The sequence below is a fragment of the Schistocerca gregaria genome, chromosome 1 (assembly GCF_023897955.1).
Source record: "Schistocerca gregaria isolate iqSchGreg1 chromosome 1, iqSchGreg1.2, whole genome shotgun sequence".
NCBI classification, from domain to species: domain Eukaryota; kingdom Metazoa; phylum Arthropoda; class Insecta; order Orthoptera; family Acrididae; genus Schistocerca; species Schistocerca gregaria.
In genome coordinates this window covers 1,049,130,759-1,049,157,639 of record NC_064920.1, presented here as the reverse complement: position 1 = coordinate 1,049,157,639, position 26,881 = coordinate 1,049,130,759, and the positions used below count along the sequence as shown (strand labels likewise).

The following is a 26,881-nucleotide window of genomic DNA, read 5'->3' as shown; positions in this document are numbered from 1 at the left end:
TCAGTGTGATCATGTGATGTATCTGACCCCAGGAATGTGTCAATAAAGTTTCCCCTTCCTGGGACAATGACTTCACGGTGTTCTTATTTCAATTTCCAGGAGTGTATATAGGCTTTCGCTCCCTGTATTTTACCCCTGCCACCTACAGAATTTGAAAGAGGGTCAAAACCTTTCACTATGTCTACTATGCTAGAAACATAGGTTTGTGTTTCCTTAATCTATTTTCTAAGATAAGTATGTAGGTAAGCTTCAGAAAATACGTATCTGGGAATGAACCTCGTGTCTCTGAATTAACCTTCAGTCTCTCAAGGAGTCCAGCTCTTTAACTACGCGCAAACTCGGTGACCAGCGTACGTAAGCCAATCCGCCGTGCGTTTAATCGCACGACAGCGGCGCAACAGCCGTTACCCCGGCGACAATCAGGCGATCACCAGTGACGTTTCCCAGAGTAAGCGAAGCGGCGCGCGCGCATGCGCAGTGCAGCGACGCCGCTGGTGAACCGGGGCGGCAGCGGCGGCGCGGCGGTCTGCGACACGCGAGTCGGCTGCCGGAGTCAGCCACGTCCGGACGGCGTTCGTGCTCGCTCGCTCCGCACTGCCCCGCGCTCCACAGCGGGTCGCAGATCCCGCGCGCGCTCGCGAAGTTACACGGCGCCCGCGACAGGTGGCCGCCGCGAGCTTCTCCAGCCGGAACACGCTGCAGCACAGCGGCTGTCGGACGTCAACTGGAAAAGGTCACAGGTGGCCCTGACCTCTGGGCGTTACACCCCCTTCACGGGACTAGAGAAACACCGGAATTCACTGTCCATTTAAACACACAACTTTCTGATTCCCCTCCCAAATGAGGGTCTTCACCGGAAACTAAACCACTTGGTTCTCGAACTGATACTGTATACTGAAGTTCAACGTTACGAAACTAACGTGCTACAGCCTACAAGCAGCCTTACGGGCTCTATGCAATGAATAAGTAACCACTGTATCTGTAACTTTCGAATCTGTTGTAGCTTATATCGCTTACTTTCATATTTTACGTAGCGTGTTGCTCGTATTTACTAGAGAGAAGTAATAGTAGCCTCCTGAAATATTAAAAAAATCTGACAAGTGTGCCGACAGGACAAGCTCCTATACAAGAAAATGCCGTCCTTCGACTAGTGCTTCGCTCCGAGGGGACTCCATTAGAAACACAACAGGTAAGTCTGGAGCTGAACGCACGAAGTTGCATTCCTTCATTATCACAGTTTATACATGTTATTTTTATACCGTATATATTATTTCCAAATTTTAGTCTTGCATATTCCCCGCCTCATGTTGATGTAATAGTATCGATAAAATGACTGTACTGATTTGATCGGAACTTCTCGTGTATGTGGCCAAGAATTCCACCCAATATATGACAGATGAGGTTTACTAAGGTTTACTAACATCAAAAAAAGCAAAACAAGGATAATGGAATGAAGTTGAATTAAGTCGGGTGATGCTGAGGGAATTAGATTAGGAAATGAGACACTTAAAGTAGTTAAGGAGTTTTCCTATTTGCGGAGCAAAACAACTGATGATGGTCGAAGTAGAGGGGATATAAAATGTAGTCTGGTAAAGGAAAGGAAAGCGTTTCTGAAGAAGAGGAAATTGTTAACATCGAGTATAGATTTAAGTGTCAGGAATTCGTTTCTGAAGGTATTTGTATGGAGTGTAGCCACGTAAGGAAGTCAAACATGGACGATAAATAGTTCAGACAAGAAGAGATAGAAGCTTTCGAAATGTGGTGCTACAGAAGAATGCTGAAGATTAGATGGGTAGATCACATAACTAATGAGGAGGTATAGAATGGAATTGGGGAGAAAAGCAGTTCGTGGCACAACTTGACCAGAAGAAGAGATCGGTTGGTAGGGCATGTTCTGAGGCATCGAGGGATCACCAGTTTAGTACTGGAGGGCAGCGTGGAGGGTAAAAATCGCAGAGGGAGACCAAGAGATGAATACACTAAGCAGATTCAGAAGGATGTAGGCTGCAGTAGGTACTGGGAGATGAAGAAGCTTGCACAGGATAGAGTAGCATGGAGAGCTGCATCAAACCAGTCTCAGTACTGAAGACCACAACAACAACAACAACAAAGTTTACTATTGTATAATTGTGTAATTTACTCATTTTGGTTCGTGTCGACACACAGCATCATCATCAGGTCTTCGTTTTACTCTTGAAATTTCTTTTTCATTGCGTCCATCAGAAGGAATCGTATGTCAAGTGCTTGCTGTGTCCTCTCATCCGACATCGGAAATATTTTTTTCTCGTACTAGCAAAGTATAACACACAAAAGACTGTACTCTACAACACGTGTTTGCTGTGTATGTGAGTGAAAATTGAGGTGAGGTGGGATCTATAAGGAGATCTAGTATGAGACGAGAGGGCAACTCGTCCACTGAACAGCATTTTCATCGCGTTGACATCGCAAGAAAGGTCTCTCGAAGGCGAATCGCGTTTCTATCGGACTCACATTACAATGATGGTTTCTCAAACTTCGAAGCGCTTATAAGGATGCAGTGCAGCGAAAAATACGTTGGAGACTGAAACATGCCATTTTGAGACCAATGATGGAATTCCTCATCTAACTAGATTTAACCCACTGAAAGATCGTTGAGAAACGCGGCTGCATTGTCGTTCATTGAAAAAAGTGTTAGACTAAAAGTGTGCCACATTATCTGTATTACTAAACGACTAACGCGGTGAGTCCCAGTTGTAAGTTACCTCAAGGGTAAGAAATTTGATTTTCAGTATTTCATATAACAACTGATTGAATTTAAAAATTTAATATGATGTCATAATGAACTCATTAAGAGTATGTCATAGGTTGAATACACAGTGTTACAGTTAGAATCTGTGTACATCTTGAGTCAACATAACTCACGGTGCGCAAATTACACAGATTATATTCATCTAGTATTTGAGAATAAGTTCAGTTAGGGGCTGCCAACAAAACTTCCACATAATTTCAGCTCTTTAAAATCATTTTGTCGCTGATATCTCCCATAAAGTAGTGAAAGAAAAGTAATTGATCGCGTAGTTTATTTTCACTGTTCTCTTTGTAAAACTTCACCATGGCGGTTTAATATATTACTTCTTCATTGCTAGCTCCACTCGCAATACATTCTCCATGCAGCACTGAAAGTACACGAAAAATTATACCATTATGCGACACATAGATCAGAAGAAAATGATGTAATAAACATCGAGATGGGTGAGACTTGTTTTATACGAGGGAGTTACATCCTTTAAAGAATCTGCGGAAGAGGGGCGGGGGGAGTGTTATTGCTGGTTACACAGTAGGCTCTATTTACTCTTGCTGTGTATCTGCTTACTGCTTTTGACTGCTGAATTCCTTCCAGTATGTTGGTAGTGATAACTTTTGGTTCACAAAAATGAAGATGACATAAGTGGCAATCTCTGTCGCCTTGGGTGTGTTGCTGCCAATGATTTCCACGTATGGTATGTGGTGAAACGGGGAAGATATGTGACAAAGATCTGCTTATTTTGCAACTGTCGATTGAGAAACAGACAATTGATATTTGAGTTTTCATATGGTAACAGAATGTTGACAGTGTATCTTTCGCAGTATTTGGAAGCAATAAATGTTAACTGGGTCGGTGGCTGAAGGCATTTAATAATTCAAGATTAAATCATTAGATGGATGTGGCTAACTGTGAAAAAGCTGCATATAAAGATTGTAATATTGTATACTTTTGCAAGAGGGCTTTTATATATCCCACAAAAGGTGACAAATGATGTTTATGTCTAAAAGAGGTAAGAAAAAGGAGTTGATTTCTAATGTCAAAAACCAACAGTTTTGTTAACATTCGAGCTTGTGTAATTCATATTGTAACACGGTCGAGTGTCAACATTTCTTTTTTCCTTCTGTGTTAAGATCTATTTGAGTGTATTTTCCACTGCGGTTTTTCGAAAGTAGCAGGCACAATGGTGCACATATTTCATAACATGTTTTTTCCTGCGCACGATAAATTTTGTAGGAAGAAGAAAATGGAATTTTTAAAATATTTTGCGAAATGATACGGGTAATTTTATTCTGCAGACCAAATTTAACATTTGAATTGTAACAGCTTAACTGATATGTGAAACGTTGATGAGAAAGGAAGGATAAAAGAATTGTACGAATGTAACTTTATTGTTTTAAGAGAAAATCGACTCGCGCAATGCATATTTAATTTCTGTCGCCTGACACCTGAACCTGTAAATAAATGAATGGATGAATGGTAGAGTCTGATAGATCACAACTCACTGTAAATTGAATGAACAGCACTCCATTAATAATGATGCTTTTCTGTAGCATGGTGCGAACGGGATTCTTTGATATTATTTGCTTAAAATATTCCGATTTTTTTTTTGTTATTACATTCTGTAAAGTCTGTGGATATAATCTCGCTGCTGGAACCTCCTTTTTTCTCACTCCTGCGTAATTCGAACAAAAGATTTATTATCACTGTGCAGAATATCAGTGTTTAATGATTCATTTCTTTTTTCATAACCTTTGTGCCGTGAAAAGGGGAAAAGGAAATTCTTAAGGAGATTGGATGAAGAAAAAAGTATACACGAGAAGTTCCGATCATATCAGTACAGTCATTTTATCGATACTATTACATCAACATTTCTGACAGGTATTCGGTGTAAAATATGGACTACTGCACTACTGATCATGGAAACACGGGAAACAATAATAATTGTGATGTACAACGCTTGTGATGAACACCGAAGTTTTTCATGTACCTGGGTTTTTTGTTGTATCTATTGCAAATGTCTGCGTTAACATTCGTAAACGGTTCTCGGTTATCAGGGGAAAAAAAGAAAATACCGGCAGCGAGGTTCGCCCCGCAGAGCTGGCGTTTACGAAAGTAAGCGCGTACTCATTACACTGCGGAACCTCTAAATTCTCGCGAGCAAACGAAGCCTATAAGGACGTTTCCAGAATGAGGTTTTCACTCTGCAGCGGAGTGTGCACTGTTACGAAACGTCCTGGAAGATTAAAACTGTGTGCCGGAATGAGACTCGAACTAGGGAAGTTTGTCTTTCGCGGGCCAGTGCACTTGACCGCGAAAGGCAAAGGTCCCGAGTTCGAGTCTCGGTCCGACACACTCCTTTAATCTGCCATGAGGTTTCCTATAAGGACACCTCAATTTTTCAAACTCTGTTTTCTCGAAAACGGTTGAGAGTTGGATCTTCCTGTATACATGCGTTAAGGTCATAGTCGTCCGACACATCCTGTCAATATGAATCAGATCGCTGAGGGGAAGCTCTTACGATCCCCCTGTAAGCATGAGAGAAGGGAGAAAACGAAGAAGAGAGGTTCACGTCCATTAAGAACTGAGGTCCTTGGAGACAGAACAAACGCTGTAAATATTTCCAGAATTGGCCGCCATCCCGGAATCTGCCTGGAGAGATTTAGGAAAATCACGAACATTTTAAACCTGGATTGTCACACACGCTTCTGAACCGCCGTTCTTCCGAACGCGAGTACAGTGTAATACCACTTGCACCACCTGACTCGTTAAGTCTAACAGAGAGAATAATGAACTTCTATCGTATAATTAATACTCACAGTGAGGACGACACTCGACTGTACAAAATAATTTTAAACAACAAGCTGATTCAAATCCCGAAAAGTTAGAGTTACGGTTTGTGACTTTATTGGGCGACATAGAATGAACGAGGTGAAAGCTGAAAATGGAGTGTGGAAAATTACGAGAATGGCAGCATGTAGGTGACTCTGCAATAACGCAAACATACAGTAAACTGGCACAGGTATGAAAATATGTAACAAACTGAATTATTCGTGAAAGCAGTAGAATTGCCTAGAGATTTAATATGATACTTTGTTGGTACTAATATAAATTTTATGTCGTTAATCGCTTTCATATGACATTCACTGCAACTGTAACACAGTCTCGTTTCGGCGACCAATGTATAACTCTTAAAGGGAATTCAGTTTCTTACAAAACAACACGAATGAGACATAGTAGAATAACCCTGGCTTCTGCATTTTTACATTATGTAGGTGTGTTACCGATTCTCTTACAGCTAAAGTTTCACTTTTATTTCTCACGTTTTTCAAGTATTTAATTCTCTGATAACATCTCGCAGTGTCTCTTTAACGGAAGCTGCTTACTCGAAGTTACCTGGCGTATTGGTACAGCGAATGAAAATCCCCTACGATAATAAATGTCAGCCAGCTAGACGCAAAGGTGGCATCAAAACTAAAGTCGTCTTTCAGGCTGGTAGTCGGACGATATTTACCTTCTCGACTGTCGACAATCGTATCCATGCAGATTATGTACCAGGCAACATGATACTGTAAACACTTTCATTTTTCTTCGCGTGGTTGCTGTTAAGTAAATCATTGCATTGCTCTAGCACTATAGCTCGCGCTGTGTTGGTCCCCACTCTCCTTATTTTCGTAGGAGTCGCTTGACAGTGACGTATGAAGCGCTAACAAACTCTATCTACTCGTTGCTTGACCGCTTGGAATTAATTTGTTTACATCAAAAACAGCATTAACGATGCGCCAGGTTCCTTCTTTATGTCGCACTAGGACTCCCAACGTAATATGTACACAAAGAATCTGTTTATCCATCGAGAAAAATAAACCGCAAACTGAAACCCTCTTTTATGGCCTTGCTTTATCGTGATTAATTCTAGACAATCGATTTTAGTGGATAATCTGTTGCTTTGCGATAACTGGATACGTCAAACTTGCATAAAAGTACATCTTCATGACGCCGAGACTACTAAATAGGTATCATAGACGCTGCTTTAGCACCACGTAAATACAGTCGAAAGCGCTGCGGTTATACAGTTGTGTCCATTTATGCAAACTTGTGAAGCACTAGGTGGCAAGTATCGTCAAATTTTTGGCGAATTTCTTACTATTTGTTTCTCACAGATTGTCAGCAAAAATACTTCACAATTGCTATCCTCGCCTTATCTGTCAGTATCCGTACCTGATTTTTTATGGACTTTTGTCTCCTCTGTGTAATCTCTCTTCGCGATTTCCAAGTGCATTCAAGAGTTTCGCTTTCATCGTGCCATAGTGTATTCAAAGTATTCGGTATCGTTACGTTGTCTTTTTTGTTGTGTTTGCTACATTGACTAAAGTAAAACTGCTGTTTTTTCATGCATCAGTTATGACGGTATGCTTATAATGAGTTTCTAAGAATGTAGAGGAACTAACGATGAACTAATAGTAAAGTATATTTCCAGCCCGTGATGAAAAGTCTCGATTGAAACTCACTTTCCCTGGAGATGGAAATGTCAGCTCGAAATAAAATATAGGAAACTAGAGAAAAAGAAATACGGAGTGTTATATATAAAACACGACGTATGTATCTCACACTATCTCTGAGTGCCACATAAATCCTTTCTGCATTTGTTGAATCAATATGAAAATAACAAAGTACATTGCAAAATAGTTATCTTTATACATAAGTGATTCAAGATGGGATTGGACAAATGTCATGATGAGAATTCGGCCGTAGAACTGCTGAAGAAACGATTTTGGATTTCGTCAGTTACACTATACAGTAGTGTGGAAAACATAAAACATTAGCCAGACCTGTGCGTGACCATCGTAGGACTAACAGAGTAAATCTACTCGAGCACCCCCAGGGTGGTGATGTACAGGACCCACGTATCTCTTCAGCTAGTTGTCTAAGGAGCATTAAGGTCCACCTCTCCCCGTACATTGAGTTCCACTTCTTCCCGTAAACACCACTCTATAAGAGCTCCAGTTTTACGACGAGCCAACTTCGTAATGTGTGTGTATGTATGTATGTGTGTGTGTGTGTGTGTGTGTGTGTGTGTGTGTGTGTGTGTGTGTCATGCTCATTCTTTATACAATGATTGAATTTGGTCCACTTAGATCACAGGATACCTGCGACACATTCAAGAACCAATTCGTGAAAGATTTTCCTCTCTAAACAGGAGTTATTCTGAATGGTCTCCAGAAATCGAAAGACAGAGGATACATCAGTTTGACATGACTGATGGCTTTCAATATATCACGCGCAATTAGAGTGTCATTAGCTTCCGGTATTCGATGCAACTGAGGACCATTAGCGTTCCTTTAAGGCCTGTCTTCATACTCCAAGGAAAAAAAAAACCTTGCATCTAATTAGAGTAACATCAAGTTTCGAAATTTTTGTTCCATTCTGTGTCCTTCTTTCTGTTTACATCACGCTCTGGCAGCATTTGTTTGAGAAAAGATCTCCTACAAGTAATTGTTATGCATATGATATAGGTTAATCGATTCCCTTTCGCAGCACAACTTAAGAAACTCTTGGCACTTGAGAGGCTTTATTTTCTTTCCAATACTTATCTAGTACTCAGTACCAGTAGCGGTTTAGGATTCGCCGTGAATTTGCGAGCTATGTGTGCAGAACACTTACCTGTAGGCAGGGTCATGGAGATTTCTTTACACGGATTCGTGGTGAAACAGTTTTTGTCTTCATCCGCCATAGCTTCTTAGAATATTTGTTACAATCTTCCGAGAATAATTTACGACGAGAATTTGTTAAGGTCCTCGCGTAGCTTTCTTTGGAAGTCATCGTACTTCTTACATGAATCACTTGTGTACTTCTACCATTTTGTAATAGCTCCTTCCACCTGAGATGGTCCTACGTTCGAGCGTCAGTCCAGTATGAGTGTAGATGACTTTTTCTTACTTTGAAGAAAAAATTTATTTTTAAAAAATTGTCAACTGCGCTACTTCAAGCTAGTCACGGGACTGAAATTCATACCAACAATTTAGTTCCTCTTTCGCAATTTGTGCGTGAGGAGGTATTTCGTACATCTTGAACTGAGTCGCTCAGACAGCAAAATAACAGAGAATGTTACGTATGTAGATAGAAATGACGAACCAACCGTTAACTTCCTTCAGCGAATAGCAGTGCAGTTCATGAGTTACACATGCTTCTTGGTTCATACTGCTGCCATAAGCTCTTTATTTCGACGAGCATTTAGGGTCGAATCTGGTCGATGTCTTAATAGTATTCATCTTTTCAAATCTATGAAAATTTAAAGCATTATCCAATCTCTATTGTATTCACAAAACTTGGTGTGGATCTAAGGGGGCTGGATGTATGTGTCACATTTTCCTCTCATCCTCCCGTCTTAAGCGCATAGTAGCGCTAAGCTTGCGGCATTTGTCCTTAGTATATACTGTATATGACTATCATGAACTGATTTCGTAACAGTCCACGTCAGATACGAGAAAAAGATTACATTTGTAAATATTCTGATAAAATCTATAATTCTATAGCATGTATATACATAACTTTAGTACACACGGTTTTAGATGCACAAGTACTGTGAAGACGAACCTACGTGTTTTCGTCTGATAGAATCTTCCACATTTAGCAGTTAAAGAAACATTTGTTTGCCTCTATCTTCTGTTTCATCTGGTGGCTTAATTGAGGACTTGTGATGAAACGTAATTCCTTTCATGTACTTCAGAGTGCGTCAATGCCTCCAATGCTTTGGAAATTAATTCCATATATATGCGTAGTCCTTTCATTGCGTTTTGCTTTCTGCTACAATTTCGTACACGTCTTTGCCTTGAATTATCAACGCAATGTCACCTGGGTGGTTTAGCATTGTCTGTTCAGTTGTCACCAAACCAGGGTACAGCGTGGCTATTCCGCTCATTTCATCTGTAAGACCTTTATAATATGACATGAAACCTTTTAAAAAAATCTGGCAATGTGATGCAATTATGGTACGTTAATTGTGAATATATTCCAGTATCTGAAAGATCGAAATTCCGTTACACGAACATCTGAGGAAGACAGACATTACGGTATATAAAAATTGGGAGGGGGGGGGGGGGGGGCTCTTCCGCCCAGTCAGGAGGCTATTCCACCCGGCGTATTCAAATGTGAAAACCACAATTATTTACCATAAGTAAACATTTTTCACCATTTTGCATCCACATAAACTCCATGAAACTACTATGTCGCACATTGTTCAGGAGAAGCTGTCAACAAAACTCGTTGTTTGATATCCTCCTCGGACCATGAATCACTTAGCTTCTTCCCTTTGGATGCATCGACCGTCTCAAAGGAAACAAAGAAAACGTGTTCTCTAGAATTTCGCAATAAAGCATTAATTAAACTAATAATTTGACTGAGCGAAATATCCCCACGCGTGAAGGACGAAATAGTACCATGTGCAGAAATTTAGAATAGTGCGGCAAATCAGACCTTTGTGGAAAAAGCCACGTGTGTTCCTGTACAAGTAACAATGAGTGTTTAAAACTTCGGGTTTTTGCATATGGTACACGTTAATTTGTTAGGTTGTATTCTTTAACTCTGACAAAATTTCATCACAATTCCGTTTGCGTCTAGAGTATGTTCTTCTGTCCTGTCGATCAAGTAACAGAAAACACCCTTACCGCAGTCACATGCGGCGACACAGAGAGACCTGCACAAACGTAAGGCCAGACGAGGTTTACTCTGTGAGAAACTAACGAATACTGTTGCAACATTTCTTATTTCAGACGGGTTATCGCCGTGAACGGAATAGCCCCGCTGTACCCTAGTCTTGTCTGCGTGTCTAACCATCTATTAATAGACCAGATTGAATGAAACGTGGCACCGTGTATCACTCTTAGTTAACTGTATTCCACTTCTTATATTCCAGAGATCTCACCATACGTCATTGACGTTATCGATAGATGAGCGCACATTTATTTTAAAGTGACCAGGTTTTTGTTACGTACAATTTATTCATTGCAACATATGCTCAACAGGTATACCGCGATCCGCCTGCTTCAAATTAGCCAAGAAGGAAGTATTAAGTTTACCATCTACTGCTAGCCATTAAAATTGCAACAAGATAGCATGCAACATACGTCAATTTGTCAGGAAGTACACTACATGTTTGTCTGTCTCCGAAACTACGTGATCAGCCGCGGCTGACTACGATAAGGGGAGATCTGGCTTCTATTCCTAGTACTGCCAGGGGATTTTCATTGGTGGTGGGGTGCTCTCAACCTTGTGAGATCAAGTGAGGATCTACTCGACTGATTAGTAGTGATTCGAAAGATTACAAATCCGACAACGCCCCAGAGAGCAGTGTGCTTCTCCATACCCTATTGGCCGAGGGTGATACGCTGATCGGTCGTTCCCGATTGGTCAACCCAGGGCCAGATCGCGTAACTTTATCTTGCCTTACACTACATGCTTGGATGTGCAAACGATTAGCAGTTCAGCGTATTCGCGAAAAGTAGGTAGGAGTAATGACATCTACGTTCGGCATATAAGGAAAGACCACGCTGCGAGTAGCTCATTTTCTCATTCTGAAATAGCATTTTGTTCTTACTTGTTTACGAGATTGAGTTAGGCGTTGTGTAAAATGTGAAAATGGCTACCAGCACTTGTTGGAATCGAAAGCGGGAAGATCGTGGCCTATGGAGTCCTCGTTTTATCATTTCGCGAAGCTGCTGCACTGGCTATGCAAGATCTCACGACTGCCAAGCGAATATGTGATTCAGCAGAGCCATATTCGATTCCATACTAGATTTCAAAGGCCACACGTAACTAATGAGCAAGAGAATAGGCAGTACATACAGTTCACTCGTCTTTGAAACAGGTGAACCACCTACGTTCAGTCAGGAAGTGAGCTATTTTGCAACAGGACACAAGTTACCATAAGGATGGTGAGACAGTCTTTGCAGGCCCACAGAGCGCCGGCAGAGAGACCATTGTTGTGGCTTCCCTCAACACGGCAGAGGAGAGAAGCGCGCCATAAGTGGAGCAACGACAACACTGTGCAACGTCATTTTTCCAGATTAGTCGTGATTCTGCAGATAGGATCACAATGGGCTTATCAATATGCGGAGGATCCGAGGAGAACAGACGTTTCCAGATTGAATTGATCACCGTCATACATTCGCAGCACCCCGCGCTATCTTGTGCCGTGCCATTGAGTACAGCACGCGATTACTTCAGGTTCGCATAGGCGGTAATGTGGAAGGAAGGCATAAGACAAGTTCTGAAATGCTAAGGCTTGTGACTGTGTCCTATCTCAGATGTCTTCTTGACGTCACCTTCCAACAAGATAGCGCAAGACCTCTTGCTGCACGTGCTGTCCTGCCTTATCTCAGTAGGGTGTCCGACTGTTGTCCTGGACGGCACGTTGGAGACTGTTGGCCACCGGTTTCCGAGTCACTGCCAATCTGTCGCTTACCAGCCACTACTACTGAGGAAATCCCGCCATAGATTTGAAGCAGCAGTACTCATACCGGTCATTTATACCTGATGCAGAGCCAGCATACAGACGTTGTTACTGCCTCCGAAGGTGGTGGTTGTGCGTAGTAAATTTCACACTCTGTGTACTCTCAAAAGCAGTATGTATAATTACTTCATTTGCTACACTTCCTATTATTAAGGACTACAGTGTAGCATAGAAACACTTTCCCATTACTTCTAATAACAAAAATATTACACCGTATCGATTGACTGTTGGCTTTCGCTGTCGAACATCTACATTCACAATATTCTATGTGCCGCGAATTACGAAGAATGTAAGTAGGTTGTTGTTGCAATCACCTTTTATTATTTTGGATGCTTTCAGAAATTTCTTCGTGTCACAGACGTTATTAGTTGGATAAAGTGTTTCAATATGTATTACATCACCCACACATTTTAATAGTTTTGCATCCTCTCCAAGCACCTTGTTCATCAACTGATGGACTAACTTAAGCTCATCTAAAGTTATTGTATCTAATTGGTCTGTCCCCTCTCCTATTTTCATACGCACCTCCGATGGTTCTAACATATTTTCATCAGTCACTAAATAGTCTAAATGTTCATCCAGTTTTTATTACATACATTTTGCCTTCATCACCACAGTCATGGGATACTGAAATGAACATAATAAAAATGGTGGTAGTATCGCGTGCACAAGGTATAAAAGGGCACCAGTTTGGTGGAGCTATCATTTGTACTCGGGTGATTCACGTTAAAAGGTTTCCGACGTGATTATGACCGCTCTACGGGAATTAACAGTCTTAAAACGCGGAATAGTAGTTGGAGCTAGGCGCATGGGATATTCCATATCGAAAATCGTTAGGGAATTTAGTGTTCCGAGATCCACAGTATCAACAGCATGCCAAGAATACCACATTTCAGACATTTCCTCTCACGAGAGACAACGCACCGGTCGACGGCCTTCAATTAACGAGAGCAGCGGCGCTGGTGTGAAGTTGCCAGTGCTACAGACATGTAATACTGCGTAAAATAATCGCAGATCAATATGGGACGTTCGAAGAATGAATCCGTTAGGACAGTGCTACGAAATTTGGCATCAGTGGGCTATGGTAGCAGACGACAAGTGCGAGTGCATTTGCTAACAGCACGACATGGCAAGCTGCGCCTGTCCACACCTCATGACCATATCAATTGAACCCTAGACAACTGGAAAACCGTAACCTCGTCAGATCAGTGCCGCTTTCAGTTGGTAAGAGCTGACGGTAGAGATAGAGAGTGAGGCATACCCCACGGAGCCATGGACACAGGTTGTCAACTGTGCAAGCTGGTGGTGGCGCGATAATGGCTGTGTTTCCAAATGAACCGATCACTGACTGGAAATGGTTATGTTCGGCTACTTGGCGACCATCTGCAACAGTTCATGGACTTCATGCTGCCAAACAAGGACGGACGACAATGAGCCCTGTTACCGGGCCACAGTTGTTCGTTATTGGTTAGTAGAACATCCTGGGCAATTCGAGCGAATGATTCCGCCACCCAGATCGCCTGAGAAGAATCTCGTGGAACATTTATGGGACGTAGTCCAGAGGTCAGTTCATGCACAAAATCCTTCACCAGCAACAGTTTCGTAATTATGGATGGTTGTAGAGGCAGCACGGCGTAATATTTCTGCAGCGAAGTTCCAGTGACTTGTTGAATCTATGGCTGCATGTCGAGTTGCTACACTCCTCCGGGCAAAATGAGGTCCGACACGATTTTAGGAGGTGTCTGATGGATTTCATCATATCAGTGTACTGTGTTTACCTAAATACATTAGTTTGCAACATTTTTCGTAGCAATATGATACCCAAAGACCTTTCTTGGCTGGCAGCACACGTATTCAAGTACCCACCGTTGCTGTTAAGTAAGACATTTACTTCCCCATTTCCCATACGCCGTACCAGCTACATGTATTTCACTCACGACTCTTCTCTATCTAAATATCTTACGCTGAATATGAATGTACGATATATTGTTCTACATTGCTCCTGAAATGTTTAATTGGTTGAACAGCCCTTCAAGGCAATTTATGATTACCTATAGTAAAAGTTACCCGTGATCATTCATAATATATTCGTACAGACTGAAACAATTGGGTATAATAGTAGCAACACGTCTTTTGACGTTTTCGTTCTGGCCGTTTTCCACGTACCAGGAACCTTGGCCCAGTAGTAGGCAATAAAATAAACCTGTGTGTCAACATTACATTTCCCAAAAATTCTTCCAATGAATCAAAGTCTGTCACTAATCCTCCCGACGATTGGTTTTGCGCTTTCATTCTTTACACAGCTCTTAAAAAATGGCTCTAAGCACTATGGGACTTAATATCTGAGGTCATCAGTCCCCTAGACTTAGAAGTACTTAAACCTAACTAACCTAAGGACATCACACACATCCATGCCCGAGGCAGAATTCGAACCTGCAACAGTAGCAGCAGCGCGGTTCCGGACTGAAGCGTCTAGAAGCGCTCGGCCACAGCGGCCGGCACACCGCTCTTATTGTTTCACAGTTAATCGATTTGGTGATATGTAGAGACTTAATACTTACATTCTCACTGTACGTTACGGAAGCCTGTCCTTTAGATGATCATTAATTTGCACGTATTAAAGAGATTTCATCTGCTGCAAAACCTAAATTACTAGTTCTGCTGAGTCTTACAGTTATTCAGCGATAGCCCATACGCTTACATCAGTACATCTTACGTCAACATATTGTCAGCGAACAGTTTATGTGTACTTGTGTTGACAGCATCAGCATTCCTGTCAAATTGCACGTGGTGAGCTACACTTAGCTTTACCTTTGGTTGTGATGAGTACCGGACGTGGCGGATCAGATTTTTGAGCCAATCGAATACGCCGTCTGGCCGCCTCTTTTCTGTTAGTCCAGAGAGTAAATTAAAGTAACATTTTATGCGACTAAGTGTAAGTAAAGGAAAGTGGAAGCAAAAAGATATACAATGAGATGAAGCTAGGTTACATTAATACAATATTTAGGAAAGAGGATCGAAAACTTGTTCAAACTATCGAGTAATTAATGAGAATTTTTGCGAAAGTAATTGAAAACAAACGGGAAAAAAAATTTAGAACCCAAGAAGAACAATGTGGCCTCACGGCTGGGATATCATGTGTAGACCATTTTCTCACATTACGACATATTTTAGAGAAACATAGGGAAAAATCAAAAGATATAGGATTACTTTTCATAGATCTAGAAAAATCGTATGATACTGTTCCAAGAAAATTAGTTTGGAGGGAACTACATATGGCAAATATAAACCCTTCCTTCATTAAAATAATACAACAGATGTAGAAAGGTAACGTTTTGTTCTTATTTAAATTGCGTGTGAGTTTCGTATAGGAGGTGCAATTTCGAGTTTTAGTTACTGTAATCGTAAATTCAGCAGATTGTAGCGCAGTTGTTAGGCATTTGTACAGGTTAGTTGATACATTCTTTGCGTGTTCCGCTTGCGTTATCTAGGCACCGACTCGTGTTTCAGTAACTGTTGTTAAACATCGATTAGAATGGACAGGGACTGCGATTGCTGTGTTCGGATGAGGGCTGACTTGGCATCCCTTCGCTCACAGCTGCAATCGGCGCTGACTTCGGTCGCGCAGCTTGAGGCTGTTGCCAATGGGCACCACTGTGGGGAGCCGGACTCGGGTATCACGGGGATGTCAACCTCATCCCGTCTGTCCCCAGATCGGTCTGCCGCTGTGGTTGCCCCGGTTGCTGCCCGCAGTGGGGCTGACCCCTCGCCTGTGGTTGATTGGGAGGTCGTTCCAAGGCGTGGCAGGCAGCGAAAGGCGTCCCCGGAAGCTGATCAGAAAGCCTCCCCGGTGCGTCTGACAAACCGGTTTCAGGCACTGTCTCTGGCTGAGCCAGATGCAGCTGCCTGCCCTGTTTCAGAGGATCATTCTCAGCCTTCAAGGTCCGGGCAATCGCAGAGGTTGGGCTTACTGGTAGTTGGGAGCTCCAATGTTAGGCGCGTAATGGGGCCCCTTAGGGATATGGCGGCTAAGGAGGGGAAGAAATCCAGTGTGCACTCCGTGTGCATTCCGGGAGGAGTCATTCCTGATGTGGAAAGGGTCCTTCCGGATGCCATGAAGAGCACAGGGTGGAGCCAGCTGCAGGTGGTGGCACATGTCGGCACTAATGACGTGTGTCGCTTTGGATCTGAGGAAATTCTCTCTGGATTCCAGCGGCTATCTGATTTGGTGAAGGCTGCCGGTCTTGCTTACGAGATGAAGGCAGAGCTCACCATCTGCAGCATCGTTGACAGAACCGACTGCAGACCTTTGGTGCAGAGCCGGGTGGAGGGTCTGAATCAGAGGCTCAGACGGTTTTGCGACCGTATTGGCTGCAGATTCCTTGACTTGCGCCATAGGGTGGTGGGGTTTCGGGTTCCGCTGAATAGGTCAGGAGTTCACTACACTCAGCTGGCGGCTACACGGGTAGCGGAGGCTGTGTGGCGTGGACTGGGCGGTTTTTTAGGTTAGAAGGCCTCGGGAATGTGCGGGATGGGCTGCAACGTCAAAGGGTGCTTGGCAATTACAGGACGTGCTTGGATCAAGGAACAGTTGGAATTATAGTTGTAAACTGTTGTAGTTGCGCTGGAAAAGTCCCTGAGCTTCAAGCGCTAATAGAAAGCACAGAAGCTGAAATCGTTATAGGTACAGAAAGCTGGCTAAAGCCTGAAATAAGTTCTGCAGAAATTTTTACGAAGTCTCAGACGGTGTTCAGGAAAGACAGAGTAGGCAGAATTGGTGGTGGAGTGTTGGTGTCTGTCAGTAGTGTTTTATCTTGTAGTGAAGTCGAAGTAGATACTCTGTGCGAATTGGTGTGGGTGGAGGTTATACTTAACAGCCGAATTAAGTTGATAATTGGCTCCTTCTACCGACCCCAAGACTCCGATGATACAGTTGCGGAACAGTTCAGAGAAAGTTTGAGTCTCGTAACAAATAAATACCCCACTCATACGGTTATAGTTGGTGGGGACTTCAACCTACCCTCGGTATGTTGGCAAAAATACTTGTTCAAAACCGGTGGTAGGCACAAAACGTCTTCCGAGATTGTCCTAAATGCATTCTCCGAAAATTATTTAGAGCAGTTAGTCCACGAACCCACGTGAATTGTAAATGGTTGCGAAAACACACTTGACCTCTTGGCCACAAACAATCCAGAGCTGATAGAGAGCATCATGACTGATACAGGGATTAGTGATCACAAGGTCATTGTAGCTAGGCTCAATACCATTTCTTCCAAATCCATCAGAAACAAACGCAAAATAATTTTATTTAAAAAAGCGGATAAAGTGCCACTAGAAGCCTTCCTAAAAGACAATTTCCATTCCTTCCGAACTGACTATGCGAATGTGGACGAGATGTGGCTCAAATTCAAAGATATAGTAGCAACAGCAATTGAGATATTCATACCTCATAAATTGGTAATAGATGGAACGGATCCCCCGTGGTACACAAAAAAGGTCCGAACGCTGTTGCAGAGGCAACGGAAAAAGCATGCGAAGTTCAGAAGAACGCGAAATCCCGAAGATGGGCTAAAATTTATAGACGCGCGAAATTTGGCACTGACTTCGATGCGAGATGCCTTTAATAGGTTCCACAACGAAACATTGTCTCGAAATTTGGTAGAAAATCCGAAGAAATTCTGGTCGTATGTAAAGTACACAAGCGGCAAGACGCAGTCAATACCTTCGCTGCGCAGTGCCGATGATACTGTTATCGACGACTGCGCCGCTAAAGCGGAGTTATTGAACGCAGTTTTCCGAAATTCCTTCACCAGGGAAGACGAATGGAATATTCCAGAATTTGAAACACGAACATCTGCTAGCATGAGTTTCTTAGAAGTAGATACCTTAGGGGTTGCGAAGCAACTCAAATCGCTTGATACGGGCAAGTCTTCAGGTCCAGATTGTATACCGATTAGGTTCCTTTCAGATTACGCTGATACTATAGCTCCCTACTTAGCACTCATATACAACCGCTCGCTCACCGATAGATCTGTACCTACAGATTGGAAAATTGCGCAGGTCGCACCAGTGTTCAAGAAGGGTAGTAGGAGTAATCCATTTAACTACAGACCTATATCATTGACGTCGGTTTGCAGTAGGGTTTTGGAGCATATACTGTATTCAAACATTATGAATCACCTCGAAGGGAACGATCTATTGACACGTAATCAGCATGGCTTCAGAAAACATCGCTCTTGTGCAACGCAGCTAGCTCTTTATTCGCACGAAGTAATGGCCGCTATCGACAGGGGATCTCAAGTTGATTCCGTATTTCTAGATTTCCGGAAAGCTTTTGACACCGTTCCTCACAAGCGACTTCTAATCAAGCTGCGGAGCTATGGGGTATCGTCTCAGTTGTGCGACTGGATTCGTGATTTCCTGTCAGGAAGGTCGCAGTTCGTAGTAATAGACGGCAAATCATCGAGTAAAACTGAAGTGATATCAGGTGTTCCCCAGGGAAGCGTCCTGGGACCTCTACTGTTCCTGATCTATGTAAATGACCTGGGTGACAATCTGAGCAGTTCTTTTAGGTTGTTCACAGATGATGCTGTAATTTATCGTCTAGTAAGGTCATCCGAAGACCAGTATCAGCTGCAAAACGATTTAGAAAAGATTGCTGTATGGTGTGTCAGGTGGCAGTTGACGCTAAATAACGAAAAGTGTGAGATGATCCACATGAGTTCCAAAAGAAATCCGTTGGAATTCGATTACTCGATAAATAGTACAATTCTCAAGGCTGTCAATTCAACTAAGTACCTGGGTGTTAAAATTACAAACAACTTCAGTTGGAAGGACCACATAGATAATATTGTCGGGAAGGCGAACCAAAGGTTGCGTTTCATTGGCAGGACACTTAGAAGATGCAACAAGTCCACTAAAGAGACAGCTTACACTACACTCGTTCGTCCTCTGTTAGAATATTGCTGCGCGGTGTGGGATCCTTACCAGGTGGGATTGACGGAGGACATCGAGAGGGTGCAAAGAAGGGCAGCTCGTTTTGTATTATCGCGTTATAGGGGAGAGAGTGTGGCAGATATGATACACGAGTTGGGATGGAAGTCATTACAGCATAGACGTTTTTCGTCGCGGCGAGACCTTTTTACGAAATTTCAGTCACCAACTTTCTCTTCCGAATGCGAAAATATTTTGTTGAGCCCAACCTACATAGGTAGGAATGATCATCAAAATAAAATAAGAGAAATCAGAGCTCGAACAGAAAGGTTTAGGTGTTCGTTTTTCCCGCTCGCTGTTCGGGAGTGGAATAGTAGAGAGATAGTATGATTGTGGTTCGATGAACCCTCTGCCAAGCACTTAAATGTGAATTGCAGAGTAGTCATGTAGATGTAGATGTAGATGTAGATGTTCGGCAAATGAAAGTTGGTAATAAACTTCCACACAAATTTAGAACAAGCAAAGTCCTTTTACATGGCTGTCCCATGTCACCATCATCATTTAAAACCTATATAGATATTAGCCTTCAAACATGGCCTTGTAAATCTAATAGTATGGGATTAGAAATAAGAGATGGAGTTTACCTGCATCATTTATTGTTTGCTGATGATCAAGTAGACGTTGCACAAGATGGGGAGCATGTTAACTATATGTGCAATCAACTAGCAGTAGCATACTAAACTTGAGGTTTGAAGATTAATTACCAAAAAAACAGAATACTTGACTAATGGTTGAGATGAGCATGTTAACTATATGTGCAATCAACTAGCAGTAGCATACTAAACTTGAGGTTTGAAGATTAATTACCAAAAAAACAGAATACTTGACTAATGGTTGAGTTGAGCTATACATTGAAGGAAAGAAAAAGATAAACAGTTTCTGTTATTTGGGATCCATTTTAAAAATCGAGGGAAAATCAGTCAGAAATCACTAAAAGAATTATTAGCGGACGGAAGGTCATTGGGATGCTTCACTCAGTCTTACAGAGCAGGAATGTAATGAGCTGAACTAAATAATTAATATACAAATCCATATTAGATAGTGTGGTTCTTTGTGGAACGGAGACATGGACAATTAACGTGAAGCACATTAAAAAATTACAAACTCTAGAGATGGACTTCTGGAGAATATTGGCAAGAATTTACAGGAAAGAAAAGATAAGTAACACCGAAATAATAAGGAGAATGGAAATAAAAGAAAGAATATGTGACGTAATGGATAAGAAGAAATTACAGTGGTTGGCATGTACGACGAATGGAGGAAACCAGAATACCAAAATTGATACCGCAGTGGGAACAGGAGGGGAGGAGAAGAAGAGGACGACCTATGACCACCTGGCTCCAAAATGTACAGCACACAATGAGGAGAGCGGGCGCAGAGGAAGAAGACACACAAGATGGAAACACCTGGAGGAATATTTTGAGAATATAGTTTAAGAACGTTTATTCTTTGTACTGTAATTTCCAAGTAGATTATCATGTCGGAGATAAGCCTCTGTAATGAGGGAAAGCTCAAAATAATCGTAAAAAGAATGTGGATATAACACTCCCCTAACCTCCACTCTACTCCACGCCCAATGAACATTGGATCCAAGTGCGGAGGGGTAACTTGCTTGCCTTAAGGATACAAACAGCCATACTGTTGGAAACTTCATATGGTTCTAGGGAAAAGTGAAAGTGTGGTCCAAAAAATTGGGTCCCCCGAGGGAGGGAGAGAGGCAGTAGGGGAAACTACGCAGAAGGATGCCTTTACCAGAAATAACCAATCGACTGATGAATGATGGATTAATTGAGTCGCTAGTATACAGTAATTTCAAACAGGACTGAAAAGTTTCATATTAGATATAATGGGAACTACTGAATTGCGATGGCATGTGGAACAGTATTTTTGGTCAGTTGAGGATAGGATTATGTCAAAAATCAGAAGCAAAAAATAGGAATTACTACTAGAAACAGTATAGCGAATGGATCATCATAACCAAGTTATACTGTAAACGCAGAGACACAGCTCATCATAGTGCAATAAGAATACACTATTACTAACTCCGCAAATTATGATAAGATAGAAAAAATATATACAATGAGATAAAAGGAACTATTCATATAATTAATAGAGACGAAACTTTCATGTGATGGAGGATTGGATTTCGATAGTAGGAAAAAGAAGAGAAGAAATACAGTAGAGGAATATGGACCGGCGGAAAGGACAGAAAGAGGAAACCTCATCGTAGAATTTTGCACAGAGCATAATATTCAGAAACATGAAAGCAGGAAAGCAGGTTATACGAGGGTCTATCAAAACGTAATTACTCCTAATTTTATATTTGTTTACCAAGAAAAGAGAATGCCATATATATATATATATATATATATATATATATATATATATATATATATATATATATATATATGATGATAGCTTCAACTATAAAAATTATTAATCTGCCACATTTCAATGCAGCAGCAAGCTGTCGGTTTTCTATTATTGGTGGTGATATTGAAAATGTGAATCCTTAACTAGATATATTAAGGTGACCATGTCTATCTGACATAATTAAATCGTTTCCCACAAAAGCAATGATCAAGGGATCGCTACCTACGAAATTAAACAAGGATCTCAATTGAATCAGTTTATTAAAAGAAAAAGAAAAAGAAGCGGTTTAATAATTATTTAAAGTAATAAGCTAATGGCTTGGCAAACCTGTACATGGAATCTGGGGCATGATTCAATGAACGCTTAACTGTATAAAACATTTACATTCACAGAAGTCGTACCGTGACTGTCGAAGGTTAGTGTACAAAGGTAGAGAGTACGTCTATGGCTGGAGCTGAAACATGTTGAACCTCTAATTGCTGACAAATACTTACGATGGAGTGCGACTTCTGGTTTTATGTACATGACAAAAGACTGTTATGAGCACGATATGTAATACGCGACATAAGAAAAGTGTTAGATAATGGTTCATGGCTGACGTTACCTAGTATCACGATTTTAATAAAGCATAATACAGCCTACGACAGAAAATGTATTTATTTATTGAATGAAATCCTGTGGTTGCATTGCCTGTACCTTCTGCGGTGGAATGGTTGTAGCTGCTGCTCAAACAGAACACGCTAGACAGTTTGGTGATCCACATTCTGTCTACCTGCTACGTTTCTGATACTCATTGTAGCATCCACTTCAGATGCTTGGGGTACAGCCTCTTCAAAATAAGGTGTGCAGCGTCGCCGTGGAGAACGACAGTCGGCCCTGCTGGCGGTGAATGAACGCTTCTCCTATGCCAACTGGTATACAGCAACGTGTGAAAGCGTCTGGCGGTGTGAAAAGTGCTCCACGTAAGATTGACGAGTGGCCATCCCATTGAACCACCTTCGCTTTACGATAACACTATTTCGGCGTATTCTGCCAATGTGTAGTTCACCATAGTCAACACAAAAATATTAGATATGAGATGTACATGGTGAATACATTGGTAACAGTAGACTTAAAAATATGGTCATTCACTGCTGAAGGTATGCATTCTTGAAAAGAAACCGCAAACTGCTGTTGTTTAATCGTTTAATAGTACTGTTCACTATTTCAGTGAATTTATTAAAACCTGACTGGGAATGAATCCAACGTCCTTGCCGCAGTTGTAACTGCGGTTTCCGTCAAATCACCGAAGTGAAGCTCTGTCGGGCTGGGCTAGCAATTGGATGAGTGACCATCCAGGCTGCCGAAGTCTGTTGGCACACGGGGAGCACTCAGCCATTGTGAGGCAATCTCAGAACCATCGTGACTGAGAAGTAGAAGCTCCGGTCTCGGAAATGACGTACGGCCGCGAGAGTGGTGTGGTCACCACATGCCCCTCCGTACCCGCCTCCGGTGACGCCTATGGGCTGAGGATGACACGGCGGCCGGTCAGTACCATTGGGCCTTCATGTCCTGTTCAAGAGTAATTTAGTTTGAGTGGGAATGATGGGATGTGCAATGTGTTCAACTTTTTCCTGTGAATGATATGAAAATATATGTGCTTGAAGACCAGCTCTAACATCGAGGATCTGGCATTGCTACTAACGGATCACACAAAAGCTGTTTGTGATTTGTTTTCAAGACAGTATTGGTTTTCGTTCTTACTTTTCCAGGGACCTTTCTCCAAATCACTAACCATTTTTTCAGCCACTAACTGTACTCACGATATAATTTTGTATTATATGTTCATGTATTCACCCAGTTGTTGCAAGGCTATAGTTCGTTGTTGCATTCTATTGTCCAATAACTAAATGTCCATATGCTTCATTCAGTGAGTAAATCTTTTTGTTTCATTTTTTATGAAATAATCCGAATTTTTATTTTGACTACAAGCTTCCTTTTGTGGTTTGATGAATCCCGTAACTAATACGTCCGTGTGAGTGTGGTACCTACACTTTCATGCTAAACTGGTCCACCCCTAATAATTTTCTTTCAGCATATGTTATGCTCATCACGTCAGTATTTCTCTTAAATTTGCATGATCTTATTGGGAGCTTCCTTTCCCTGTTGGTCACCGGGGATCAGATGTGTAGCGTTTTAGGGGTATGCTTAACAGCTCAGCCGGCACCCCACAAGTAGTGCAGTATGAGCAAAGACCACAAGCATAACAGCACAGACAAACCTCTCTGGGCAGATCACGAACACAACTGAATGACATGTAAACAAACCAGTAGTGGGCATGCGATGTAAGGTGGTCGTTGAATGATGAACATAGTACCATGGTCTGTGGCGCCGAGAATGCGGGTTATTTGAATGTGTGTAGTATGTAAATGAAATGCTTCCGAACATGAGTTCCTATGCTAAACTTAACAGTCTTTCCTCCACTACAAGTCATCAACGTCTCCAAAGGGAACTGTGTTACGAACTGCGTAGCGGCAACATTTGTGATTCTTCCAGGTTCTAGAAAATCAATGAAAAAATTTTCTTGTTGTGTTCCGTGGGTAGTCGCTACGAGGTTGATCTTCGATATTCGTGTTTCTGTCTTTCAGATGTTCCATTCATCACCAAACGTAGCCGATGCCGACATCTCCATAGCCGCCTTGAAGTGAACTTCAGCAGCACGTTTCCCCTTTCTAACAAGAAATTCAGTGACAGCGCACTGTCGGAACGAAATATTCATGTAGGCCATTTTGAAAGAACTGCCTGTGGTCACGTCACAGACGCTTATCACTTCACAGTATGGTAACATGGCAACATGCCGTGTGAAGTCTGTAGATTACGATCCTGCAGTCGTTTTTATAATATTGGCGGGACTGGGTTTAACAATGGGTTGCTCACGACTTTCAGTAAAGCTTACGGATGTAGGCGGAGGATACAGACCGACCACGGTTTTCGGGAGGTTCCCATCGGTCTTCAGGCGGATGTCGGAACTGGAAATTACCTTGCGAAAATCCCCGCTCCTAGTCTTTTGGTATATTTGGCTGAATAGAACTAAGTTCTACAGTAGTCTGCCCTGCTTCTACAAGGCGGGAATTTTAAAAATGCGGGTATTATTATATACTGGTCAGCTGTAGGAATGATTTAGACACACATCAAAGCAAATATCATGATTGTAGTAAACAAATAAAATATCGACGATACGACGATACGAACTGCAAATGGAGAAATATACTGGCGTAAGCGACGTTCACAAACGGAAGATTGTTATGGCTCGGCACCTACAGACGAGAGTGTCGGATTGTTGAAACTGGTGAGCTGTTCGTAAGTCACTGTTGAGATTTCCAATGTGAAATGGTTGATGGAAATGTGAAGCCACGAGTTCTTGGGCAAGTGCACCGTATCAAAGACCATGGAGGTCAAAGGCTTGTCCGCTTTATAAAGCCCGATAATTACAGATCTGCGGCAGGCCTGACGACAGAGTACAATGCTGCTGTAGGCGCGTGTCTCGGAGCTCACCGTGCAGGACACTTGTCTGAACACGAGGCGCCGCAGCACGTTCCCTAAGTGTTTCCTTGTTAACCCCATCAATTGGTCAGATGAATTGCGTTTATTGTTACACCAAGTTGACTGCCAATGTCCGGACACACAGTCATCAAGCTGAAAGCTTGTTTGAACAACCATGTCACGGATGCAAACAAGTTGGAGCAGTATTTTGCTTTGAGGAACATTCACCAGTGTTTCCATGAGACCTGTAGTAGTAATCGAAGGCACCATGAACGTTGTGGACTACTTAACCAATACTGTCGACCACCTACATTCCTTCGTGCTAGATGTTTTCCGAACGGCGATTACGTCTTCCAGCAAGACAAATGTCCCTGTCACATGTCTAGTACCCTGGTGCAGTGCTTTGAGGAGTAACTAAACACACTTCAGTGTCTTTTCCATCAAATGTGCCTGTTTTCGATCAGAGGAAACACATCTCGGACGCTACTGGGCTTCAGTCGGTCAGATGAATTACGTTTATCTTCACACCAAGTCGACGGCAGCTCCGCACCTACAATCCATTCTCCGTAATTCCCGGGCACTGCGTGACCCTTGTGTAGGCATATCGTGCCACACGTCTCCAGGAACATAGCAACTACTTGTCGGATCCTTGCCGCGTTGAACAGCTTCTGTATTGTGTTCCAAAGGTGGACAACGGCTGTTTTGACTCCTCCATGTGGGTTGCACTAGCTATACACATATTTGGTTAGCATAGAATAGTATAGACATCCGCGTCAAAGTAGCCTTCGGGTTGTGGGATGTACAGGGTGATTCTGTGATGGTGGAGAAGTGTACGTGTACCAATTTGAGGTAAGGGTAGACAACTTGCAGAGCTGGCAGTATGCGCCCAAACAAGAAAAAAATGTTAATTAAATACAGCTTCTAAACTGCATTCCTTAAGAGGTATGGCCACTTGTTCAGTAGAAGAGATGTGTTACACAATATCGAAGGTAAGCAAGTGCTCATAGCTCTTTAGGTATGCATTTTAGAGCCCATGTTTAGTAGACTGTGTTTCTTGTTTCGGCCCATACTACCATGTCTGAAAGTTGCTTCTCCTAAAATTTGAACAACGACGGTACTAGTAAATGTGTTCCTCTGTCATAGGTATGACAACGATTTTCTCTTATAACATACGACTCGACCGTTCCAGATGTGAGCAATTTGTCTGAAGTTGGAATAGTACCCTTGTCTGTTATCCCCGAGAGTCTTTTGCGTCATCAGCGAGTCACTAGGTATGATTATTGTCCTTTTCCTTATGCTTGGGATACTTAGCCAGCGAACCTTAAAACTTTAGTGGTAGTGTCCTATAAAGCCAGGTTCAGGAAAGATCTGTGACGATCGCATTAACAAGTAAGTCGAGTAATGAGTTTCAGAAAACATCTATAGTGACATTAAATTTTTCTTGACTATGAGTCGCTGCCACAAAAACTGTACATTATAACGGGTGATAATAGTAAAAAAAAGAATATCATATTCTACTTCCATCACTTTAACTTAGCCTCAGGCAGAGCAGTTACATAAACTACTACACCACAGCGTTCTTCCAGCTACTCTCAAACAGTGCTCGATGTAGTGTAGTGCATTTTCTTACTGCCGTTGTACTTGAACAAAGGGGCGCACATTAATTGCCCCACCGGTCAGCGACGATCGTAGTCTTCTCCCGT

At 42.1% G+C, this 26,881-nt stretch overlaps 1 protein-coding gene across 1 annotated transcript in view; it reads left to right on the top strand.

The window, feature by feature from the left end:
• The first annotated feature begins 535 nt into the window (after window positions 1-535).
• Window positions 536-26,881, top strand: part of LOC126280942 (acid sphingomyelinase-like phosphodiesterase 3a) — a 588,911-nt gene continuing 562,565 nt past the window's right edge. The window contains exon 1 of the mRNA XM_049979805.1: window positions 536-1,189. The gene's annotated coding sequence lies outside the window, so the exon portion shown is untranslated. The remainder of the gene's footprint in view (window positions 1,190-26,881) is intronic.